We start from the raw sequence: 25,831 nt of genomic DNA, 5'->3' as shown, positions 1-25,831 counted from the left end.
TCTTCTACTTGAGGGATAAAATTAGGTTGTTTGAGATTTTTTTGTTTCCTAATGTGGGTAAGCATTCATCACTGTGAACGTCCTTCTTTGAATTCCTTTTGCTGTGTCTTATGTTTAAGTACATTGTATTTTCATTTACATTTGTATCATGGTATTTTAATTTTAATTACTTCTTTGACCCAAAGGTTGGTCAGTAGGTTGTTTTTAATCTCTGCATATTTCTGAATTTTTCAGTTTTCTTCTTGTAATTGATTTCTAGTTTCATACCTTTGCGGTTAGTAAAGATACCCGCCATGATTGCAGTCTTATATCTAGTAAGATTTATTTCATGGCCTAACATATGATTTATACTGGAAAATGTTCCATATGCACTTAAAAAGAATGCGTATTCTATTGTTTTTGATGGAATGTTCTGTGTATGTCTGTTACATACACATACACAGAATGTTCTGTGTATGTCTGTTAAGTCCATCTGGTCTAACTTGTCATTTAAAGCCACTATTTCCTTTATTATTTCCTGTCTGGATGGTCTATCCGTTGGTGAAAGTGGAAGTATTAAAATCCCATTCTTTTACTGTATTGCTATTTCTCTGCTTAGGTCTATTTATATTTGCTTTATGTATTTACCTCATCCCTACATTCCACTTCCTGAAATTGAGCCTGTAGATAAACCTCTACAAAAACAGGACAAAAACTACAGCCAGTTATTAACTGTGGAGTTTTTTGTAATAGCATGGGATTGATAACTTAAATGACCGTCAAAAAGACTGGTTGATTAAATGACTGTAGATAAATATGACTGAATACTATACAGCTTTAATAAAGAATGGTAAAGAGCTCTAGGAGCTGATTTAAAATTAATTCTAAGTTATTGTGCTAAGTGAAAAAGGCAGGATTATCATTTTTTTTTCTATAGGAAAGAAAAAATAAGAGTGCATATTTATAGGAAAGATAGATGAAAAATAAAAGAACATGTTTACCTTTAAGGAATATAGAAAATAGAATAGAAGAGCTGGTGATGAGTTTATCATTTTATGTAGTTTTGGCTTTGGAACCATGCAAAGTTTATATATAAACATATATATCACTTATATATATGTAAAATAAAGTTAAAATAGAGGGAAAGCAAAACATAAAATTGAACCAAAGTGTAACTAATAAACCTAAATTTATATCAATTGATAACATAGCCACAAAGAGAAAAGACTGAATTTAAATTATTTTTGAACCTAGCACCACGATTATACATTATTCATGGGGAATATGCTAAAAACAAAAAGAATTGCATAGAAATCTTAAATTCATTCATAGGTTTCTTATTAGTAGTAATGTAAGTAGTAATATTAATCTTTATAGCACTTTTAGTAGTAGACTAGATTACTGTAGGATGAAGCAAATAAATAAATACACTAGTGTTATTATGAACCAAGATTTTTAGGGCAAAAAATGTGATAATGATGTAAAGGTAGTTAACTCCTTTTAGTGGTAAATTTAACTAGGAATATAAATACAAACTCATAATTTTTCAAATAAATTTTCTCTTACTCTGTCCCCTGAAAAAAGCTTAAATACAAAACTATCTAATAGCAATGAGAGAATCAACATGGAAATCTTAGTTCTTTTTTTTTTTTAAAGATTTTATTTATTCTTTTGACAGAGAGAGATCATAAGTAGGCAGACGGGCAGGCAGAGAGAGAGGGGGAAGCAGGCTCCCTGCGGAGCAGAGAGCCTGATGGAGGGCTCGATCCCAGGACCCTGGGAATCATGACCCGAGTGAAGGCAGAGGCTTTAATCCACTGAGCCATCCAGGCGCCCCGGAAATCTTAGTTCTAGAATCAGTTCCTGTTAAACGAGGAACAGAACTCTTTGGAAATTTTACTGATTTCAGGGTGTTCTAGTTATCTACTTCTGTGCAATAAACCACCCCAAAACTTTGTGGCTTACAAAACAACAGCATCAACATGGCTCACAAGCCTGCACTTTAAGCAGAACTCAGCAGGGGCAGTTTATCTCTCAGTCACTGTTTTGGCTCAAGAAGCTTGTAGCCTGGATACTAGAATCTTTTGAAGGCTTACTCACATGTCTAGCAGGTGAGGCTAGGAAGACCCACATAATTGTGGGATAGAATAGCTGAGAATCCTTGTACATCTCTTTATCTCCATGTCATCTCTGCACCTTGGCGTCTTCAGGATAACTAGACTTCTTATACGTTAGTTCAAGATCCTCAAGGAATAGGTCTCAAAAAAGAGAAAGCCAGAAATAAACTGTGTATTTTCTTTTATGACCAAGTCTTCAGAATATCATTTCTGTTTCACTCTATTAGAAGTGAGTCATTAAGACTAGCTCATATTCAAGGGGAAGGGGAAGGGAGTTCAAATTTATTTTTTGATGGGAAGACATCAAAGACTTTGTGGATATTTTGTAAAACCACAACACGTATCTCCAAGGGAATACAGTGTGAGTTGAGACCTCTGCATTGGTTCAAAACCAAGGAAGTACTGAAAGACAAATGCGAATCTGTCAGCAGGGCACAAGAGCTTGCTTAAGCGTGTACTTCCCAAATTTCAGGCAATTTAGTTGTGTGATTAATGAGTGTGATTAATTATAACTTTTGAGTAAAAACCTCTGAGTCTATAGTGATATTCAAAAGATGGAGGAACATGGGGTGCCTGGGTGGCTTCAGTTGGTTAAGCATCTGCCTTCCGGTCAGGTCATGATCCCAGGGTCCTGGGATGAAGCTCTGCAATGGGCTCCTTTTTCAGTAGAAGCCTGCTTCTCCCTCTCCCACTCCCCTGACTTGTGTTCACTCTCGCTGTCTCTCTCTCTCATTCTCTGTCAAATAAATAAATAAAAATCTTAAAAAAAAATGGAGGAATAAAAACTACTTTCTTTTAGATAAATTCTAGCTAATACACATAAAAATTATAAAATTTGACTATCACTATTTAGGAGACTCTAGTGTGATAACTGGTTCAGGCAAGTGATTAACATGTTTGTTTAAACCATCAGGTGAAATTTAACTGGGAAACTGTATTTACACCTAGTGCCAAAGAATGAATGACTTATTATTTGCAAAAGGAGGGGAAATTTTTCTTGATGTAGAGATACCTGGTCACTGTTATTTTAACCAAGTGATCCAATTTGGCATTAGTAATGGTAAGCTACGTTGATCTTCTAAGATCTTTTAAGAATTATTGTTATCTCACATAAGGTAGCAACCATCTGCTTCAAAGATTAACCCCAATTCAATCAAGCCTCTAGTTCTAATGTAGGGTTTACAGAAAAGAAAGGTAGTAGAGAAACAAATGAAGAGAAATCAAAACAAACAAACACAGACAGAATGTGAGATATCTGTTTAAAAAAAATACTGGTTTGGATTCTTCATAAATCTGAGTGTTAGAAAAAAGAAATTGGGAGCTTTTATTTAATCTACTAAAAGTGATTTAAAGGACTTTAAAAAACAAATGGAATATATTATGCTTGATAGGATCTTGGTTTAGTGACATAGATAGCATGAAAGGCAGGAAGGAAGGGGGAAAAATAACCATAACTGACACTTTGGGAAAAATTGGGGACATTTGCATATGGACTAAATATTATGCATGCCTAAAATCATGTTCAAAAAGCAATATATTGGACTGAACTAGGTTTATGGGGCTAACTCTGTGATCTTCAAATAGATGCTAAAATCTGTCCTCGAAGAAGAATAACAAAAATTTTTGAGCAATACTCACATTATTGAAATTAGTATGGTAGCCATGAGGGTGAAAATGTTGGCTCTAACCATATATAACTATTTAACTAAAACTAGACACATACCTATGTATGTGAAATAGCTAGAGTAATTTTTAAAAATTTCATTAAATTCATTCTATCTACTCAGAGATAATAAAAAAGGGGTGGAAATCGATTATTTTCAGGATGAAGGAATGTTATAGGGCTCTGGCAATCCGAGATTATCTGCCCTCCATTTGCCACACTTATTCCTTTAAAGAAACTCTATCTCTGAGTTTCTCTATCCCAAGTAATAAAGAAAATAAATTCCAAAAGACACAAGAGTTGAAATCCAACCCAGATGTCCATGTCCAATAATGAACATGTCAAATACAAAGAATTAAATCCAAATGACCCTTTAATCTCCTCAGATTTCAGAAACTGGATCTCTTTGAGCAGAAGTCCAGTTTTGTCCTTGGAAGTAATCTTTATTTTAATATTCTTACATCAATGGTTGCTTCCATGATCGTCTTCCTGTGTTTTAAATTGTCATATTTTATTGAACTTTTCAATTAAATATGCAGGATTCATGTCTGAATTCAATACTAACATTACAGAAAAGGTAATACCCAATATCATTTAAAAGAGTTAAAATTGTGTTTTTAATTGTGGAGGAATAAAGGCATATTTTACAGAAAGGGGAACAAAAAAAACTACACTTGGCCAATACTTACAGGTAGAATTCTTTTCCTGGACGATAAAGTGTTTGTTCAAGAATTTCTTACAATTGGGCGCCTGGATGGCTCAGTGGATTAAGCCGCTGCCTTCGGCCCAGGTCATGGTCTCAGGGTCCTGGGATCGAACCTCGCATCAGGCTCTCTGCTCAGTGGGGAGCCTTCTCCCCGCTCTCTCACTACCTGACTCTGCCTACTTGTGATCTCTCTCTCTGTCAAATAAATAAATAAAATCTTAAAAAAATAAAAAAAGAATTTCTGACAATGGACATGAAGAACACATTTGAAAACTGATTCAGTAATAGTTTTACTCTTTGCTCTTATCTAACTGTGTTTTGAAGAAAAATAAGTTATAGTTTGGCACAGATAAGTTTTGATCTTTGTCTGGTGTGATCCATTTCCTCCCAGGACCACACCATCCCTGTAGGCCTCCAATACAGCTCCAAGGGACTTCTGAGATTCTGAAAATGTCTCTAATCCTAGAACTCTTGGCAGTCTGGCCAAAATTTAATCATAATTTCTGTCTATTTTGCTGTTCTGAGAGATGTCCTGATGGAGGTTCACATTGGCTAATCTGACAGCTACAACTCTCATGTATATAACAGTGTTAGTCTATAAAATATTTTCATATAATATCATCTTAGCTAATCTTTAGATTAGCAAGACCATGACTCATGAGCTTATTCTCTTTCCTACTTTATTGATAAAAGACACTGTTGAAACAATATTCTCTGCTTTTCTCGTCAACTTAAAACTACTTGTTATCTAAAGGAATTTCCTTTTGCAAAGCATCTGGAATAGTCCATGGTACATAGTGCACTCCATCAGTTATTGTTGATAAAGCCCTGCTTCTCTCAAATTAAAGGACATGCCCCAGGGAGGCTGCCCAGGGCACCAAACTTAATGCATGTTTTTGGAGCATTAATTTTACTTCTTGTTAAATAATTTCAGGTATTTTTATGACAACAAATACGGATTGCACTGTTAAACTTATATATATTTAAAGATAAAGTACAAGACATGAAAAAGACTCTCAGCCTTACAGCACGCTAATTTAATTTACATCCCAGACCTTCTGAAGTACAAAATATATTGGGAGTTACTTCAGCAGAAATATTGGAAAAACCCTACGGTCATGTTCTTTCTGCTTGTCCCTGGCTCTGGGGGACCCTGTTCTGGGGATGACAGGGATGATCGGATTCAGCCAGCCTTACAAGATGCCTTTCTCTCCAACATAAATTCAAGATTTGTGCATTGATCTCATTCTCGAGAGCTGTTGATGAGATGATGAACGGATCTGAGGAAGTTCTATCCCAGAATACCTATCAAGCCTTAAAATTTCACCAGAATTATAAATTTTCAAAGCAAATTTCCAGAAAGAAATTATTCTAGTTCGCTGATTTTTACAGATTAGGAAGCCGAGGACGTACAAAGTGGAGTGATTTGCTTATGGTCACATGGCAATATAAAAACAGAGCTGAACGGGACACCTGGGTGGCTCAGTGGGTTAAACCTTTGCCTTTGGCTCAGGTCATGATCTCAGAGTCCTGGGATCAAGCCCCACATCGGGCTCTCTGGTCAGCGTGGAGCCTGCTTCCCCCCTCAACCCCACCTGCCTCTCTGCCTACTTGTGATCTCTCTCTGTGAAAGAAATATATAAAATCTTAAAAAAAAAAAAAAAAGCTGAAACAGATTTTAGTTTCTTAGCCCCCACAGGTCAGTGCTATATCCTCTTTGTTTATTTGAAAGCCTGTCTCATACTATCTCATAGCAATCATACTATCTAGGAGGGAGAGATCCAGTGCACACTCTGATAGCCAAAATACAAGGAAGCCAGGAGTAGAGGCCAGAGGCATACATGAGTGGGCCTGTGATAAAGGTCAGTTTAAGGGAGTGGGACAAGAAATATGGGGACATGTTCCCAAAGGCAGACCCTTCCCTAACCTCACCAACCTCCCTCAGCAGCCTGAAGGCCTGGGATGGCCAAGAGACAGCACTCCAAGGGGCTCTAGGTATCCATAACTGACAGTAATAAAGAGTAATGCTTAGAGGGAGAGGGCCTTCCAGAAAGGTTGAGGGAGAAAAAGTAAATGCACTGTCATTTTAACATGGAGTGGCAACACTCACCCCTTCCTCTGTCTGTGAAGTGCCCCAGGCCCTCAAACCCAATTCCTCCCTGGCTCCTTCACAGACCTAAAGAAAACACACTGAGCACTGTTTACCACAAGCAGCCTATGATGCCCCAAGGAGCCGTATCCCTGTACTTGTAATGCTGTCAGCAGAGAAAATGCTGATGTGATATTGGAAACCCTGAATTCAGGGAAGAAAGCAACTGGGCCAGAAAAAGAATGTGAATAGGCATAGCAGTGTTTCAGTGTGGGTCCTTTTAAAAGTCCCTTAGCAAGGGCAGTATGCCCTGACATCACCCTGAGATCAGTGATTAGAACTGACATCTCAGAGCCACAATCTACAAATTTCCCTAAAGTGATAAAATAGCCCAAGGTGAGCATGTATTCTGATCTTGGTTTCCAGCTATTTGGATTGAGTTGATAGGCTTTCACGGAAAACCTGCTATTAATAATAACAGACAAGCAGTTTACTTGGTGCCAAGCGCTGCTCTTAAGTATTTACTTTCATTAACTGATTGGATCCTCACCACCAACTTAAGAGATAAGTACTGTTACAATTTTCATTACATAAATAAAAAGGTGAGACTAAGAATATAAATAACTTGCCTACATTTCTGTGGCTAGTCGGTGATGGGACTGGGATTCCAGCTCTGAAGTGTGTGCTCTTAACCTGTGCCCTCTAGGCAGGGCACCAGGCAGCGGGGAATCGCTGGGAACCACACAGAGTGTAATGGGAATTAGAGGCAAAGCCCCAAACCTGGGCAGGGGAGTCAGGAAAGAGTTTCTGGGCAAAGATGTTCAAGTTGTCCTGTGACTGAAGAGCAAGACTAGGCTGACAATAAGCTGCTTCCTGGAAAGGGAGGGGCAGATGCCCTGACCTGCAGAGGAAGGAGACTGGATCATTTCTGGTAAACGAATCCATTTAAAAAGGACTGGGGTGTAGAATTTAGAAGGGAAAATGTGAGGCTTAAAAAGGATACAGGAGCAAATCCCCAAGGGGCCTTAAGTTGTCTTAACAAGTGGGGTGCAGGTGGTGGTCTGGATAGGACATTCTCTACTTAGTCCTCTTTTTAGGATACATGGGTGGTGTTAGATGACTTTGCCATCTTTCCTACCTGAGGTGTGGAGATAGAATTAATAAAATTTAAACAAACAAACAAACAAACCTTAGAAGGGAAAAATGTTTTCTCTGGCCACTCTCTGTTTTTCTTAATGGCTGTTTCTTCCTTGTCAGGATCACCTTTTCCAGATTCTGCTTCAGCCATAAGAACACACAAAATAGTCGTCGCACTGAACTGATTGTCAGATACGTAGCCCAAGGAAGCAGTGCAGCTTGATGTGGCTAAGACAGTAGACAACAGAAGCAAACTAGCTCTGTGTTCAGACCTGACTGTAGGACTTTTCAGCTGTGGAACTCTAGACAAATGCCTTCACTTTTCCACACCTTAGTTATAGAGCAACATATGCACCTACCTCTTAGGTATAAAGAGATGATTTAATGGTTATTTCTATGTCAGGCACATGCAATCTGAACACTGCCTGGCATATAATGAGTATTTAATAAACATTAGCTGTCATTGGTATTTGTCATAGAGATAGTGGTATGAACAAAGCACTATGGGAACATAGAGAAAGGAGCAATTTATTGGGGTTAGAGAAGTGTTCAGGAAATAATACTGTAAGAAGATCTGACATTTTTCTGTTTCTTTGGAGGAAAAAACAGAGCTAACAACTGGTGAATTATTGAACTCTACATCTGAAACTAATGGTGTACTATATGTTGGCTAATTGAATTTAAATTAAAAAAAAAAAATAAAATAAATCCAAGAGTCAAAAAAAACCAAAAACCAAACACAAAAACAAAAACAGAGCTAACAGCATCCTTCCCTCTCTGCTCCAGCATTAGAGCAAGTAATTCTTAGCTCTGGAGGAGCCATTTATTGAAAACTTTTTGAAAGGTGGCCCTATCCTTTTGATTACCAAGTCAACTTGTCTCTCGTGCGGAAAGACTCAGGACATCAATTATTTGAATCATGGTGTGTGTACCTATTTTAAGAAAGTCACTTATAAAAATCTATCCTTGAACCATAAACCACTGACCACCTTTTAGCAGAATTATTTACTTTATAAAATGATTTGTAGTATGGTTTTTTTAAATAATAACCTTTCCTTGAATATTAATTTATAAAATCTTGATTTGTACTTTCCATTGAACTACAAAGACATTGACCGTGGAAACTGAATTACTCAGCTGTGTGGCTCTAGGCAGCAGACTCACATTATTTTTAATTCTTAAAACTGTAGGATATGTAATGTAGGTGTTACTATCCATGTTTTATGGTTAGAAGTTTAGTTGCCTTAGTGTTCAAAACTAGAACATGAAAATGACTAGATTAAAGACTAGTTTCCAAGGCCCATGGTCTTCTCTATATGATACAACTTCTCCAATAGGCGTTGTTGTTTATGTGTTATTATACTGTCTCCACTAAGAAAGCTACCCGTCTTTAAATCAGAAGGGGTTTTCAGGTTCTGATTTGCTTTTGCCAGGGCCGCCTTGCCACTTTTGGTCATGTCTTTAGCTTCCCATTTCTGCGTAATGTAGGTGTTACTATCCATGTTTTATGGTTAGAAGTTTAGTTGCCTTAGTGTTCAAAACTAGAACATGAAAATCACTAGATTAAAGACTAGTTTCCAAGGCCCATGGTCTTCTCTATATAATACAACTTCTCCAATAGGCATTGTTGTTTATGTGTTATTATACTGTCTCCACTAAGAAAGCTACCCGTCTTTAAATCAGAAGGGGTTTTCAGGTTCTGATTTGCTTTTGCCAGGGCTGCCTTGCCACTTTTGGTCATGTCTTTAGCTTCCCATTTCTGCGTAATTCAGCTTTCCAGCTGATTTAACACAATGCCAGCTTGATGATGGAATTCTGAGCTTTCCAAAACATAAGATGTTGAGGAGAAATTTTACTCAATAACCCAATCCTTTTAACTCTAATTAAGCCTCTTTCAAGACTCTGTCTAAATTTGGAGTTGACAACTTAATTTGTCCACATGAAAGAGACATTGTGCTCTCCCTGACTAGGTTAGGACTAAGACTATAATCCTTTTTACATTGGCAGGAAAGAAAAACTTCAAAGTTTAAAGTGCCTGATGGAGTAAGAGTTTCCCAGAATGCTCTTAGCTTTTCAGGATCAATTCTGGAGATCAAATGTTCATTATTCAATGGTTAAGTCTTTTTTTTTTTTTTTTTTGTGGTTGATGTAGTTGACCCTTTGCCTTGAATCCATTCAAGAAAACATTACCATCAGTGCTACCCCACAAGAAATAAATTCCCAAGATTTTGTCTACCTGCATCTCTTCTTCCAGAAAGCACTGTTCTTTATCTTTCCAACTGAGAGGGAGTTATTTCCACACTGCCTAACAGATTACCTAGATTAGAGTAGGATCCTGTCTGGCAAAACAGCTGGCAGGTTGCATGTTTCCATAAGGCAGTAGCTTGCTGAAACACATATGTGTGTGTATGTTTGCCTGTGTCCACATCTGTTACTGATTTGACTGCAGCACGGTCGGTCAAGAGGTCTACTTTGGACCTCATCAACCCAAAGTCTCCAGGAAGGGATGAGGCTTCAGAACCAGTACAAATCTCTCAACCTTCAAGCTAGTCTTTTAAATGATACAGCTTAGATGATAGAAATATTTGATACAGTTAAACAAAAATGTCGAAACTAGAAGGGGCCTCAGAAGTTACCTAATTCATCTACTTCCCTTTACTGATGATTTTACGGAGGTTCAGATAGATGAATTGCCCTTAGTCACAGAGATAGTGAGAAAACCAGATTTCTGATATTAGCCTGTTGTTCTGTCCACCAGAAGCTAGGTCACTTGTTAATTTTAAGTGGCTTATATATGCTATCATTTAGTATGGTATTCTTACCGATGTAGAAGGTGGAAACTACACTCAAGCACAGAACCAGTGAGAGGCATGAATTTATCAACACAGTTAGAGAAAGATTGATTGATTGTACAGAGTGAGATGATATTCTGGAAATAGAATGCTTCCTTGTCTTTAAAACTTCTAATATGCATAGATTGCTTGTTTAGGGGCTTTCAGTATGTAATTTCATGAGTATATTTTTGAAGAAAAGGATACCTAGAAATAAGAAAACTGGTAGGTAGAGCTGTGTTCTGCTCCAAACATCTAGTGACCTGCAGGATTCCCAAGTTCACTGGTAGCATCAAGCTTTTTGCCTTTCATTTTCTGCATGATGCTACGTGGTCATCCACTTATCACATCCTACACAAAACATCTACACATTTTAAGTCACCTCTAATTTCTTGTGTTTTCTGCCCCACCCCCACTCTGCCAATTCAGATCCATGTTTCTTGTAGCGAAGGGATAACAGTATGCTACATATTGGACATGCTCGCCATAAGACTGAGGTCCCTCAGCACAGTGCTCTGTGTGCTGAGTGCTCTGCTCCTGTCCAGGGCTGGGATCTTTATATTTGTTTGGTGCTGCCCTGGTCAATGAAAAAATTGATCCAATATCCCAATTCTCTTTGGCTTTGTTTCAGCTTGTTAGAGCTTTTAACATTTGCCTTTTCCTAATTGCTGCAGGCAGGGTAGGTTTTAACAAAATTGTAAGACTGGAAGAGTTTATCTTTAACTCTGTCTCCCCTTCTGGGTTTTCTCTTCATCCCTGGCTTTCCCCATTACATCTCTTCAGGAACAATAACTCTGATGAGGTATGGCTCTATATTAGTTGATAAAGGATCAGCCATTCCTTCCATTCATCCAGCAATTTTTAAAAGATTATATTTATTTGAGAGCAAGAGAGCAAACACAAGAGCAGGGGTAGGGAGAGTAGGAGAGGAGCACAGAGAGCGGGAGGAGCAGAAGTCTTACTGAGCCAGAGGTGGAGCTAGATTCCAGGACCCTGAGATCATGACCTGAGCCAAAGGCAGAGGCTTAGTGGATTAAGCCACGCAGGTGCCCCCATCCAACAATTTCTTATTGAGTAACTGCTGTGTTCAAGGCCTTGCTTATTTACTTAACACATTTATAATTTGTCATAGGCTCATAACCTTTATACTACCTCTGTAATTTTTGCTACATCATCTCAAAAGTAACTTAATATTTTCAATAAAATCAATTCACTGTCTACTTAAATTTATATCAGAAATAGATTTTGGAGGTTTTTTTTTTTTGTTGTTGTTGTTTAAGCACCTAGCTTCTAACTTGTCTTTCACATCAAACCTAGCAGATGCTAGAAAAGATGCAGCTCACATGAGCAAATGTAGACCTTCTGATAAAAAGTTGTACAAAACTGGAAATATCTCAGGAGGCTTTTAAAGTCTGTGTTTCTTTTTAAGTGAAAGAAATGGCAACATGGAGCCCAGGAGATAGGTTGCTTGGAGCGTCCTAGACACCATTTCTCCTCTCTATCAGGTTGCCCTGGGAAGCCCAAGCTTGAAGTCGTGACCTAGCAGGACACTCCCTTGGCTATCGTGAGTCTAAGTCCAGTATAGGAGTACAGAATTTGGCTGGAATTTATCAAGTTTCCAAAGCAACTACAGGCATATCTCAGAGATTAAGTTTGGTCCCAGACCAATAAAATGAGTACTGCAGTAAAACGAGTCAAATGAATTTTTTGGTTTCCTGGTACGTATAAAAGTCATTACACTGTGGTCTATTAGGTGTACAATATCTTAAAAGGTATACATACCTTAATTAAAAATTCTTCTTTGCTAAAAAATGCTAACCATCACCTGAGCTTTCAGTGAGTTAGTCTTTTTGCTGGTGGAGGGTCTTGTCTCATTGTTGGTGGCTGCTGTGACTGATCAGGATGGTGGTTGCTCGTGGTTGGGGGAGCATGGCAATTTTTCTAAAGTAAGACAACAGTGAAGTTTACTGTATCAACTCTTTCATAAATGAATTCTCTATAGCATGTAATGTTGTTTGATAGCATCAGTGGAGCTTCTTTCTTTCCTCTTGAGAGGAACTTGGAGTCATTCCTCTCAACCCCACGACTGCTATATCAGCTAAGTTTATATAATCTTTGAAACCTTTTGTTTTCATTTCAACAATCTTCATAGCATCTTAACCAGCAGTTTACATCTCAGGGAACTACTTTCTTTGCTCATTTATAAGGAATGATTCATCAATTAAAGTTCTGTCATGAGACTGCAACAATGTAGTCACATCTTCAGGTTCTACTTCTAGTTCTCTTGTTGTTTCCACCGTATCTGCAGTTACTTCCTCCACTGAAGTCTTGAATCCCTCAAAGTCATCCAGGAAGGTTGGAATCGACTTTTTCCAAACATCTGTTAATATTGGTATTTTTACTTTTCCTGTGAATCACAAATATTCTTAATGGCATCTGGAATGGTGAATCCTTTCCAGAAGGTTTTCAGTGGAATTGGCTCAGATTCATCAAGGGAATAATTATCTCTGTTAGCTATAGTGTCATAAAATGTATTTCTTAAATAATAAGACTTGAAATTTAGAAGTCTTGATCAATCAGTGGTAGATTGGAGATTAGCAGGCATAAAAATGACATTAATCTTGTTGTATGTCTCCATCAGAGCTCTTTAGGTGACCAGGTACACTGTCAATGAGTAGTAACATTTTGAAAGGAATTTTGTTTTTCTGAGTAGTAAGTCTCAACAGTGGCTTAAAATATTTAATAAACCACATTGTAAACAGATGTGCTGTCATCCAGGCTTTGTTGTTCTATTTATAAAGAACAGACAGAATTGACTTAACACAGTTCCTAAGGGCCCTAGAATTTTGGGAATGCTAAATGAGCCTTGAGCCTTCAGTTTCAAGTCACCAGCTGCATCAGCCCTAACAAGAGAGTCAGCCTGTCATTTGAAGCTTTGAAGCCAAGTGTTGACTTCTCCTCTCTAGCTATGAGAGTCCTAGGTGGCATCTTCTTCTAATATGAAGCTGTTTGTCTGTATTGAAGATCTGTTGTTTAATGTAGGCATCTCTATCAGTGATCTTAAATGGATCTTCTGGATAATTTGCTGGATATCTGGGTATTGTCACTCACTGCTTTACCTTGCACTTTTATGTTGTGAAGATGGCTTCTTTCCTTAAACCTTATGATCCAACCTCTTCTAGCTTCAGAGTTTTCTCGTGCAGCTTCCTCACCTCCGAGGCTTTACAGAATTGAAGAGAGTTAGTGTCTTGCTCTGGATTAGGCTTTGGTTTAAGGGAATATTATGACTGGTTTGATCTATCCTGACCACTAAAACTTCCTCCATATCAGTGATAAGACTTTATCATTTTCCTATCATTTGTGTATTCACTGGAGTTGTACTTTTAATTTTCTTTAAGAACTGTTCCTTTGCATTTAAAACTTGGCTGTTAGGCACAAGAACCCTAGCTTTTGGACTGTCTTCTCTTTCGACATGCCTTCCCACTAAGCTTAACCGTATCCAGATTTTGATTTAAAAGGGGAAGCTTGTGAGTCTTCCTTTCATTTGAACACTTAGAGCACATTGTAGTGTTATTAATTAGCCTAATTTTATTGTTGTATCTCAGGGAATAGGCAAGCCTCAGTAGACAGAAGAGAGATGGGGGGATGACCAGTTGGTGGAACAGTCAGAAAACACATAACATTTAACTTAACCATTTTGTATGAGCATGATTTGTGATGTCCTCAAACAATTACAAAGAGTAATATCAAAGATCAATGATCACAGGTCTCCATAACAAATATAATAGTAACAAAATGGTTTGAAATATTGTGAGAATTACCAATAGATGACACAGAGCTACAGAGTGAGTAAATGCTGTCTGAAAATGGTACCTATAGACCGCTCAGTGTAGGGTTGCCCCAAAACTTCAAACGTAAAACAAAAGCAAAAACCGTGCAGTGTTTGCAAAGTGCGATAAAGTGAAAGGCAGTAAAGTGAGGTATGTCTGTACACAGTGCCCTTGAAGCCCTACCTTGGATTATTAGATGTTCCCCATCTGTGGCATGATCAAGAAGAGTGTCATAAAAAGTAGACATGAATGAGTCCCATCGAGTCAACCCAGAGCCCTACTGGGATAGGTAGTTGACTGCAATGTTTATCTATACAACAGATATTTATGGAAAGGCTCTGCTCTGCTGGGCATTTTTCTAAGTGCTGAAGGTAGTATCAACAATACAAAGTTACCACCCCCGAAGAATTTACAGTCTAAACAGAGAAAATAGTCAATAACATGTAGTCATTGGATAATTTACCATGAACCTCTTCTCCCATATTTTATCTCCAACATGGGCCAGAAAGCTGTCCCTCAAAGGGTGAATGTCTCTGGGTAAAAGAAATCCTGGGATGATATGGCAGTTGATGTCATGGGTCCAGGGAGAGCGTGGAAGTGTTTAAGTAGATTACATCAGTAGACAATCCAACCAATATAATATGGCTCTCCTCCCCACAGTTAGAAGGACAAGGCAAGGATTAGATTTCACCTTTCCCAGAGAGAGATTATAATTTAAGGGTGCTGACCCTTCTAAAAGGAATATTGATAAGATGATACAATGTTCATAAATCACAAAATTTTTGAGTATGACAGTATAAGACAACAACAGCAAAGATACATAGTCGATAAGGCAGAGCTAATGGAATAGAAAGAACAGAAACTTTGAATAAGCAAAATACATATCCTTAGGGAAGTAAGGAAATTTATTGCAAACATGAAAGAAGGACAGATGCTTCTAAAGAACCAGTTAGAGATATTGGATGTGAAACGATGTAATTATTTCAATAAAGGATTAAATAGAAAATTTAAGCTGCAGAATAGCTACAAAGAGTTAATTAATGGGCTGGAAAATTATATTGAGATTTTCCAGATTAAGGAGCTGACATAAATAGGCAGAAAGTATTTTTTAAAAAGTTTCAGAGATATAGAAGATCAAATTAGAATGGAAATATTCATTTAGTAGGCTTTCCAGAGGAAATATTAAAAAGACATTGTAGGAAGATAATCTTTGAAGAAAACATATTTTCCAGAACTAAAAGAAGGCACACAACCTTAGATGAAGAATGGTTTCAGGGGTGAAACAGCACACAATAAACAAATGAGATAAAACCACATAACCAGGCACATCAGAGTGAAATTCAACAGCAAGCTTCCAGAGAGGAAAAACAAACCACCTATAAAGCCGCAGGCATGAGATAGGACATAAGATTTCTCAAAAACAATTAGACAATGATCTCGTATGATATTGAAGGGCAGTTGATTCCAGGTTATTCAGAAAGTAGTACTTTAAATGATTAATACTTTAAATGATAGCAGAAAACAAAAGGCTTTTCACCCTAATGCCCATAGACTTCATCTAATAAAGTAACTTTTTTTTAGAGCATATTCTTTTTTTAAAAAAAAATTTATTTATTTATTTGACAGACAGAGACCACAAGTAGGCAGAGAGGCAGGCAGAGAGAGAGGAAGAAACAGGCTCCCTGAAGAGCAGAGTGCCCAATGCAGGGCTTGATCCCAGGACCCTGGGATCATGACCTGAGCCGAAGGCAGAGGCTTTAACCCACTGAGCCACCCAGGCGCCTCTAGAGCATATTCTTTACTGAGAATATAAATTAGCCCACAAGGAGGCAACAATTATGGAAAGCAGTAATAAATAAGGTTATTAATAAATATCATTTGTTTTAATAAGCAGTAATTAAGAGAAAATATATCCACAACACCTAATCTACAATTTAATGTCCTATCAAAACAGAAAAGGCAAATTGTAGAGAACAGAGAGAGAAAAGTCAAATTTCTTACTTGTGAGAGAGGGAAGCATAGGTATTAAAGATATTTAGACATTGGCCAGGAAAGAAGAACTATAGGCTTTATTTAGTGAACCATAACCATCAGGAAAATGCAATGAATTATGTAAGTTTAAACAAGTAATGGGGACTAGAAGGAAGGAAGGAAAACAAAGATTGACCTAAGTAATAAACATTGTACTTAAAGACAAACCAGAAAGTCTGGAAATAAATCCTAACTCAATGGTACTATAATAATGCAATAAAGTCACAGATTTAAAAACATAGACTTAAGATTTAAAAATCCAGTTTGACTTTGTGTTTTTTCAGTTAAAACTAAAGAAAAAGGGGTGCCTGTGTGGCTTAGTTGGTTAAGATCTGACTCTTAATTTCAGTTCAGGTCATGATCCCAGGGTCCTGCAATCAAGCCCTGATTCAGGCTCCACACTCAGTGCAGAGTCTGCCTGGGATTCTCTCTCTCCCTCTCTGTGCTTTTTTTCCCCTCTCTTTCTCTAAATCTTAAAATGAAGTTTGAAAATATTGATGTGGGATAAGGGTTAGTGGGCAAACATGAAACAAATATGGGATAGTTGCGCTTTTGTTATCAATTAGAATGGAATAAACACACACACACACGTGTATGTGTATGTACTTACATGAGAGAAAATATCATGAAACAGAATTTGGCAATCATTAATGAAACTCCTACTGACTTCCTTCCAAAGAGTACAATGTGGAGAAGGGAAAAGTGTAACCACACAGTGCAGAAACCTGACAAATACCAACTACCTCAACCAGGTGGCCAACATTCATCTGAACAGACCGCACTTCACCCCTGTGGCCTTTCTTCCCAGGATCCACAACCCCAGTTAAGTCATGAGGAAAACATCAGACAACTCCCAACTGAGGAACATTTTGCAAAATAGTTGGCCAGTGCTTCTCAAAACTGGTCAATGGTAACTCAGTTAATGAAAGTCTGGGAAACTGCCACAGCCAAGAGAAGTCTAAGGGAACTTGATGGCTACAGGGAATGTGGAATTCTGGGTAGGATCCTAGAACAACAACCAAAAAAATTAGGTTAAAACTAAGGAAATCTGAAGAATGCTTAGACTTAAATTAATAATAATGTGTCAATATTGCTTTGTCAGTTGCAACAAATAAACCATACCAATATAAGTTGTTAATAATAGGGGTAATGTTTATGGGGTCTATTGAAACTCTGTTATTTTCACAACACTGGTGTAAATCTGAAACTTTAAAAATTCCTTTGAAAGTTTATTTTAAAAATTCTAGGTAACCTATTTTTAAAAAGCATTGTGAGAACAAGATCTATAAAAACCTAGAGTAATTCTGGGGTGCCTGGGTGACTCAGTGGGTTAAAGTCTCTGCCTTCAGCTCAGGTCATGATCCCAGGGTCCTGGGATCAAGCCCCCCATCAGGCTTGCTGCTCTGCAGAGAACCTGCATCCTCCTCTCTCTCTCTGTTGCCTCCTTGCCTACTTGTGATCTCTGTCAGATAAATAAACAAAATCTTAAAAAAAAAAAAAGAAACTTTATAGCATTGGAGTAATTCTTGGATTAGATGTTGGTTTCTAGATATAACACTGAAAATACTAGCCATGAAAGAAAAAAAAAAATAGATTATACCACAACATAAACTTTTATGCTGCAAACAGCACATCAAGAAAAAAAAAAAAACACCACAGAATGGGAGAAAATATCAATAAATGATTCTGATAAGAGAGTTGGATAAAGAATATATAAGGAACTAAAAAACTCAGTAATTCAAAGACAACCCAACCGAAAAATGGGCCAAGGATCTATATAGACATTTCTTTAAAGAAAATGTGTGTATCATTTTTTCATTAGTGAAATGCAGATCAAAATTCCAGTAAGATACTACTTCATGCCAATCAATGGCTAAAATAAAATGTCGAGCATGCAAAGAAATTGGAAACCCATATATTGTTAATGGGATTGTAAAATAGTGCAACTGCTTTGGAAAACAGTTTTAACATATCTCAGAAAGTTAAGCATGGAATTACCTTATGATCCAGCTCTTCTAACCCAAGATATATACCCAAAGAAAATGAGGACCTATGTTCACACAGAAACTTGTTCACAAATATTCATACCAGTTTAAGTCTCAAGAGCTAAAATACAGAAACAGCCTAACTGTCTACCCGCAAAGAATGAATCAACAAAATGCAGAAAGCTCATATAATGGAATATTACTTGGCAATAAAAAGAAATTAAATTCTGATACTTCTATAAGATGGACAGACTTTGAAAATATCTGAAGTAAAAGAAGCCAGACACAAAAAGAGACCTATTATATGACTTCATTTATATAAAATGTTCTGAATAGGACAGTCCATAGACATTTTAAGTCAATTAGTGGTTGTCAAAGGCTGAAGGTGGGAGGGAATGAGGAGCAGCTGCTAATGGGTACGGATTTCTTTTGAGGGTAAGGAAAATGTTCTAACCTAGAGTAGCGATGTTTGCACCATTCTGTGAATAAATTGAAAACCATGGCGGGGTGCCTGGGTTGCTCAGTTGGTTAAGTGGCCAGTTCTTGATTTTGGCCCAGGTCATGATCTCAGGATCCTAGGATCAAGCCCCCTGTTGGGCTCTGTGCTTAGAGGGGAGCCTGCTTCCCACTCTCCTTCTGCCTCCCCCTCTGCTTATCATTCTCTCAAGTGCAAATCTTTTAAAAAAATGAAATTGTGTACTTTAAAATAGTGAATTTTATTTTATGTAATTCTATCTCAGTAAAGCTGTTATATTGAAAAGAAAAAAGAGGCATTTAGAACATTTGAAGATCTGAAATACCATATTTTATCAGGTAAACACAGAACATGTTTCTTCTTTGGGAAACATGAGCCATTCTTCAAAACCAATGATGTATCAGGCCACAGAGGAATTTCAATAAATTCAAAGAATCAGTACTATACACATTGTGGTCTTTGACTGCCATGCCATAAAATTAGAAATTAATAACAAAAGAACACATTTAATATTCCCATGTGAATGGGAACTATAACAATCATGACTTTACATAACTCATGAGTTAAAAAGGAAATCAAAAGTGGAATTGTGAACTGCTATAGCGAAATAAAATGAAAGCTGTGTATTGCAGAATGTGTGACATTCTCCCAGAGAGAATCGGGAAGGAAATACATAGCTCTGTCTGTAATTATCAGAAAACAAGAAGGGTTGGTGGAGATACATGAGGTCCAACCCAATAGGCCAGAAAAATAGAAACCAAGCACATTTAAAGAAACAAAAGGAAATAATAAAAATGAGGCTGAGATTAATGAAGTAGAGAATAGGAAAGCACAATATATTTTTTTTAAGTATGTTGTTTCAAAACCCAAATATAACAGACCTATGGTGAAACAGGTCAAGGTGGAAAAAAAAAAAAAAAAGAAACCTGCAAAAAGTAAATTAAAAAAAACTGAAAATCTGTAAAATAAAGCAGATCTATAAAGACACAAAATATAAGGCGCAATTGAATGCCAACTGATTGGAAAACTGAAGTAAAGGAATACATTTGTAGAAAAACACAATGTCAAAATACAAGAAGATACAAGGAAGACTTGAAAGAATAATAGCCATCAAAAAACTGAAATAGCAATAAAAGAACAAATGTGCCTCCAGACATATACTTCCTCCTTCTCCGACACACATTTTCTGTCTCAGTTCTTAGGCTAGTTGTTCTCCAGTCCACTTGCCAGATTACTCCTTGACTGATCTTTTAAAATAGTAAATATGATCACCCGCCCTGCTTATAACACTGAACTAAATTCCTACTGAATGAGGGTAAAGTTCATAATATTTGGTGTATTCTTTGACCCATAATTTTAAACTATAATTCAGAAGTATGGGTCTGTTTCTCCACCTTTTAATGCCTTTGTCCATATTTTTCTCTTCCCCTGGAATGCACATTTCAACCATTCCATCATTTGTTTCTTGTATCTTAGAACTGAGCTCTCCTGGTATCTTTGCCTAGAGTAGAGAATTCCTCCCCCAGTCTAATTAAGCTTTACTCACTTTTCATTCTTGATATAATCTACATACAAGTAAGTCGCCTTTGTTCTCATATGTGCCAAACCAACATCACTTATCATGAAGAGAAAATAGGTGAAAAACTAAGTAATTTTTAAGACTATGTTTTAAATAGGTACTATGGCCTGCTCTTGATTCTTTGCCTGAGATTTGTTCTCAGTTTATTAAAAAGGATATTACCACATGTTGGAGAAGTTAAAAATAAACACTAAACCAAGATTTTTCTTTGATGTTACAGAAGAATTGAAAGAGAATTATAAATGGAATAATTTCCTGAACTTCACTGGACATCATTTTGTGTCCCATATGTAAGTGTACAAAGATTTGAATAAGATGATTCTGCCCTCAAGAAATTTATCTGAAGTGCCAACTTGGCAATGGTATTTGATATTCACATGTGGGGCTTTAAGGACCAAAAATAAAACCCCAAACAAAATAAGGATCTGAACTCCCCCAAAATCATGGGCAAATTTCACTACAGTGGGAACCAATCAAGGGAAAATGGTGTCCTTTAATTTATACCTTGTAAATATGTAATTGGCTTCCTGCTCCTGCATTTGATGGTGACTCTTGATTCATGATTGTGAATATTGAAATGTTCTCCAAAGGCAGTGTGAGAAAGTGAACTTGATGTTGCAAGTTGAATACTGAGCAGACATGCCCAGGCTGTCCTTATCTTCCTTCAGGACTCCGTCCATGCAGGTCTGAACATTTGCAGAAGAGGGCTATGATTTCCAGTAAATAGGTGTGTGTGTGTGTGTGTGTGTGTGTGTGTGTGTGTAGTTTATGTAAACATATATAAAACTTCACCATGCATTGCTTTGTAAATTCCTGTTTCTTCTGGTGATAAAAATAGTTTTAAAGAAATTGTTAAAATGCACCAGATCTTCTGAACAAAAACACCTCCAAATACTTTCAGATGTGGTTATTTTCATTTTAAGTTAGGGCAATTTCTTGTTTCTATATGGAACATTGGTTTTTATAGAAGGGCTAAACCTTAATAAAATATACATTTTGGCAAAATATTTCCTTGCAATTAAGTGTCTCTATAATGTAAAAAGAAATTTAATTAAAACTCTATTTTTAAGCCACTAAGAAACTGAAAAGGCAAATAGGCAAACATTAAAACAGAATGCCTGTCTTAACAAATTATAAAATCTCAAAGTTAAAATAACCATAGAAGTTATAAACGTGGTGTGGTAGAAAGAGAAGGTGAATCATAATTTTGGAATAATTTCTAGGTGTCATGCTCTTCATAAGCAGAATGAGGATACAGAAGCCCATTTAATATCCAAGGTCAAGAATATTTAATATCCAAGGTCAAGCAGACATAAGTGGCAGAACAAAAATGGGGATGTAGGACCCAAATCAGTACCACACTGCTGATTTCACCCAGAATGGCAACCTGGAGTTTGGGCTGGCGGTCTTGCTCTCTTTAATAAGCTGCATGCCTTTGAAAAACTTCTCTACTTTATACTTGACTAAATTTGATTTTTTTTTTAAAGATCTTATTTATTTATTTGACAGAGAGAGATCACAAGTAGGCAGAGAGGCAGGCAGAGAGAGAGGAAGGGAAGCAGGCTCCCTGCTGAGCAGAGAGCCCGATGCGGGACTCGATCCCAGGACCCTGAGATCATGACCTGAGCCAAAGGCAGCGGCTTAACACACTGAGCCACCCAGGCGCCCCGAGTAAATTTGATTTTTTAAATCTTTAAGACTTACAAAATACAGTCTACCCATTTTAAGTCTAAGTTCAATGAATTCTGACAAATGCTTTCTGTCTTAAAACCACCACTATAAATTCCTCAAAAAAGTTATCCATACTACTTCATCCCCAACAAGAGAGATGTAGACCCATTTTTTCCATACCTCCCTGCTGTATACAAGTATAAATCCTGTATATGGCACAAGAAATGAACAAATGTTTCTTTTTGTGTTTGTTTTTTAAAAGGGTAAACTGTCTTTGCGACTCTCTCTGGAGGAATAGCACAATAGCAGGATACCTCGCAATCCTTCCACCCAACAAAGACCACCCAAACAATGTTTCTCAACGCATGACCTAGCCAACAATTGAAGGCCAGGTAGGCTCATTCCTCCCTAGTTTAAACTATTGTCTCTGACAACATTCAAAAGTGAACAGAATGAAAAAAAAAAAAAAGAAAAAGAAAGAAAACCCAAATAAACAAACAAAAACCCATACAAAACAACTCCTCCAAACAAAACAAAAGACTAAGTCATAGCAAGGAACCCCAAATGGGAAGTGATTTTGTTCCTCATGGACATGAGGCTCATCTCTTACCTGAAGACACTAGGGAAAGTGGGTAAAATGGGAAAAAGGGCCCCTGGTCACAGGAAGCAGCCCAGTCTGAGAAACCTCTTTATCTCCATGTATATACATCTCTCCTCCTATGCTTAAGAGACACTAAGGCAGGGCACCTGGGTGGCTCAGTGGGTTGGGCCACTGCCTTCAGCTCCGGTCAGGATCCCAGGGTCCTGGGATCGGGTCCCACATCGGGCTCTCTGCTCAGCGGGGAGCCTGCTTCCTCCTCTCTCTCTCTGCCTGCCTCTCTGCCTACTTGTGATCTTTCTCTGTCAAATAAATAAATAAAATCTTTAAAAAAAAAAAAAAGAGACACTAAGACAGCTGGGGAGGTAGTTGGTAGAGGGGATCCTACCTCCCCACTCCACCAAGAAATAATTGAAGCTTTGCCTGGAGAAATACCTTTCACACCTCAGGCAGCACTGGCAGTGACCAGTGGAAGCCCCAGAAACACCAGAAGACCAAACTAATACTGAAAAGTCTTTGGAAATTAAGCAACCATTGCAAACACAATCCACAAGGGAAGGCCAAGGCATGCATAGTGAATCTCAGTAGGGTGACTACTTACCAAAATGAAAGCTTTAAATAGAGCTCATGGTATTCTAATATAATAAAAAATGTCCAGGACACAATAAACAGTCACCAGTAATACCAAGAATATAACAACTTGAATGGGAAAAGAAAACTAACTGATACCATCACCAAGGTAAATCAGATGGTGGAATTTAAAAGGATTTTAAAGCAGATGCTGTAAAAATACAGCAACAATTAATTATAAATTCTTCTAAATGAAAAAAATAAGAAACCTCAGCAAAGAAATAGAATTTATAAAAAGAAAAAACAGCAGAAATTATTGAGCTGAAAAATATAGCAACATAAATGAAAGATTCAGTAGAAAGACTCAGAGTGGAAATGGCAAAGAATAGAATTGAAGAACTTGAGGACAGAACAAGAGAATTCACCCAGTATGAGCAATAGAGAGAAAACTGACTGAAAAAAAAAAAAAAAAAAAAAAAGAACAGAAATTCAGCTACCTGTGTAGCAGTAACAAAATATCCAACATTCATACAATCGGAGTCCCTTATCATCAGAAGATAAAGGAAGTGGGGATTAGACAGTCTTTAAAGAAAGAATGTCTGAAATCTTCCCAAATATGGTGAAATACACAAACCAGCATCTCTAAGAACGTGAGCAAAACCCAGGCAGGTTAAGTCCAAAAAAATCTACACCAAGGCACATCAAAAATTTTGAAAAACACTAAAGTTAAAAACAACTGCAGGAAACCAGAGAGAACAGACACATTATGTATAAGGAATCACTAAGTTGAATAATAAAAATTTCCTCACTTGAAATCAAGGAAGTGTGAAGGAAATGACACAATATTTTTTAAGTGCTTAAAGGAAAGAACTGTCAATTAAAGCTGGCAAAACTATTTTTCCTGAATGAAGGGGAAATAACATTTTCAAATGAAGGAAAATTCTAAGAATTTGTCTCTGTCAGGTCTACCCTTAAAGACTGGTTTAAAGAAAAGTTCCTTAGACAGAAAGGAAATGATCAAAGAAGGAGTATTAGAACATCAGAAAAGAAAAAGGAAGAATGGAAGGAAGAGAGGTATGGGCACATATATTAGATCATCCATTATGGAATGAATGTGTCTACCCCATACTTCATATGTTGAAGCCATAACCTCCAATATAACTGTATTTGGAGATGGAGTCTGCAAAGAGGTGACAAAGTTTAAGGTAGAAGATAATGGTGGGGCCCTAATCCAAAGAGGCTATTTTTAAGTACCCAGGCTTTGGTATTTCCTTATGGTAGCCCAGGCTGACTAAACACTATCTTTTTCTTCATGAGTTTTACAAATCCTATTTAATGATTGAAATGGACTATAACATTACCTGGTAACCAAGACCATGATAATAATTAGAAATTGGGGTAAATAAAGGGACCTAAATGGAAATGAGATTTTCACATTTCGTTTGAAGTGGTAAAATGTTGATACTAGCTGATTGGGATAAGGCAGTTATGTAATATATAAAACAAGCACTGGAGAAAACAGAACGAAGATATGTACTCAAAAACAACATAAATAATTCAAGATGGGATCTTAAATAACCCACAGGAATACAAGAAAAAAGAGCTTAGGAAAAAAGAATAGAGAAATGACAGACAAAAGAATCAAATAGAAAACAATATGGCACATTTAAGCACTAACATATCAATAATTAAATAGAAATGTCTAAATACACTAGTCAGTAGGTACCAATTGGCAGAGTAGATTTCAAAGAGAAATGACACAAATATTAACTGCTGCTTAGTAAAAAAACTCTTAAGTTCAACAACATAGATGGGTTGAAAGTAATATAATGGAAAAAGATATATTATGCAAACATTAATGAAAAACTCAGGAATGGTAAAATGTCTGAAAGTAGAAAGGACAAGAGAATAATAAAACCCAGACGAAAGAAAACTATTACATGCAAACAGGGTTATTACATAATGATGAATGGGCAGATCTAGCCAAATGACAACTATACAGAATATGTACGCATCCACCAATGAAGCCTCAAAATTCATAAAGCAAACCTGATGCACCTGACAGGAGAAGTACATAAATACACGATTATGATTGGGGGCTACAACATCCCTTCCTCTCAGCAACTGATAGAATTTCTAGACAGAAAATCACCAAAGATACAGAGGACTTAAGAAACACTATAAGCCAATAGGATCTAATGAACATTTTACAGAACATCGTACCGAACAAGAGCAGTGTATATGTGTTTTTTCAAGTGTCCACAAAAACCTGTATTAAGATAGACCATATCCTGGGCTGTGAAACAAACCTGAACAGATTAAAAATAGTTGAAAGCATACAGAATTTGTTCTTTTATCATAATGGAATCAAACTTAGAAGTCCATAACATACCATTTGATAACTCACAAAATTCTTCAGAGCTGTATGGCTAGATTGTATGGGAAATTGTTATGCTTTCCTCATTAACAGTGCATGAGCATTTCAGTGGCTCTGCATCCCTGCCAGTGCCTTATATTGCCAGGTTTTATTTTTGAATTTTAGCTGCATTCTAGTAGTTGGTTGGTGTCCA

The sequence above is a fragment of the Mustela erminea genome, chromosome 13, assembly GCF_009829155.1.
Source record: "Mustela erminea isolate mMusErm1 chromosome 13, mMusErm1.Pri, whole genome shotgun sequence".
Lineage (NCBI taxonomy): Eukaryota > Metazoa > Chordata > Mammalia > Carnivora > Mustelidae > Mustela > Mustela erminea.
Note: the sequence above shows the minus strand (reverse complement) of the source record.